Consider the following 1,697-nt stretch of genomic DNA (forward strand, 5'->3'; position numbering starts at 1 on the left):
GACAGCACCGCGCATGCGTATATCCGGACCCGGCTTTGATTGACAGCTACAGGCAACTGAGCAAAACTCTGCTGCAGCTTGCTTATTCCAGGGTCAATTTGCAAAATGCAACCCAGTTTTTTTTTATTCTGTTGCGGATGAGGGCGTCACTGGTTTATTGCCCATCCTTAATTGCCCTTGAGCACGCGGGGTTGGCCGTCTGGCGCACGGCCAAAGCCATCCGAGACCATAGGACGGTCGTGCTTGGCTCCGAGTGTGCACGCAGGCTCGAGGCGGCGCAGGCGTGCGGTGGGATCCTGTACGAGCGTTCCCTTGTTCAGACGGAATTTCACGTTGGCCGCCATGTGGAAATGTCCTCTGTGCCCTTTTCCACCACGCGCAGGCGTTTCCTGTACGGGCTGCTGCTGCATACCTTCCACTACCGCGTCCTCACCTGTCACCCGGATACACCTTGGTGGGCCTTGTTGCCGTCGGCCGCAGAGGTCCCCAATGGAGGTCCCTCTATTGAGGGATCTCCCCCAATTACCTTGGGGACCAGGAGTGGAGGTTGCTGAACGCAGCAGTGCCGTACAACCATAGGTTTTTCCGGTACACGGGCTCCCGACACTGCCCTTTCTGTGGCCTCGTGGAGTCCATGGACCACGTCTACGTTTTGTGTTATAGATTGCACAACCTTTTTGGTTTTCTCAAGCACCTTTTGCTGATGTTTTGTTTGCACTCCAGTCCCACGCTCCTGAGCTATGGCAGAGAGGGGTGGGTCAGGATGCCGACCTCCTCACGAACCTGCTCCTGGGTCTGGCGAGACGCTCCATCAACAGTCCAGGCAGCGGGCGATCGGAGGGGAGGGCCATCCGTCCTGACTGTCTGCCCCTCGACCACGGCTACGTTCATGGTCGGGTGTCCCTGGAGAGGGAGCATGCGGTGTCTGTGGGCAGATTCGATGCCTTCCATGCCCGTTGGGCACCGCAGGGGCTGAGGTGCATTATAGACCCCAACAATCACATTTTGATTTGACGTGTCTTAAGTTTCCTTTGTACTTTTTGTTTCTGTTTGAGCTGTTCCCCATCCTTTTGGGGAGCCGCCCCCTTTTTCTTTGTCCCTATGTAGTTTGAGTTTGTTTGCTTGGTTTGACCCAAAAGACCAACCCGAAAGACTTGACCCGAAAGACTTGAGTTTGTTTACTTGGTTTGACCCGAAGGACCCCCCCCCTCACCTTCTACCGCAGTTACATTCGCGGGCAGGTGTCCCTGGAGAGGGAACATGCGGTGTTCACGGGCACAATTGACACCTTCTGCGCCCGCTGGGCACCACAGGGGCTGGGGTGTATTATAGACCCCAACAATCACATTTTGATTGAATGTTTTACGTTTCCTTTCAACTTTGGTTTTTGTTTGGGCCGTCCCCCTTCCTTTTTGGGAGGCTGCCCCTTTTAATTTGTCCCTAAGTTAATTTGAGTTCATTTACTCGTTAGGTGCCTTAAAAGAGCTCCTTAATTGCCCTAAGGGGGGGGCAGTGGCATAGTTGTATTGTCAAAGGAATTGTAATCCAAAGACTCAGAACAAGACTCTCAAGGACATAGATTTGAATCTCAACACTGCAGATGGTGCAACCAAAGATGTCCCTAATTATCCTTGAGAAATTGCAGAAAAATTGCACCTCGCACAACCAATAGGTGAAAGTTGGCAAACCTGTTAGTT

This window comes from Carcharhinus amblyrhynchos, chromosome 12 (genome assembly GCF_965287045.1).
Source record: "Carcharhinus amblyrhynchos chromosome 12, sCarAmb.v2.hapA, whole genome shotgun sequence".
Taxonomy (NCBI): Eukaryota; Metazoa; Chordata; class Chondrichthyes; order Carcharhiniformes; family Carcharhinidae; genus Carcharhinus; species Carcharhinus amblyrhynchos.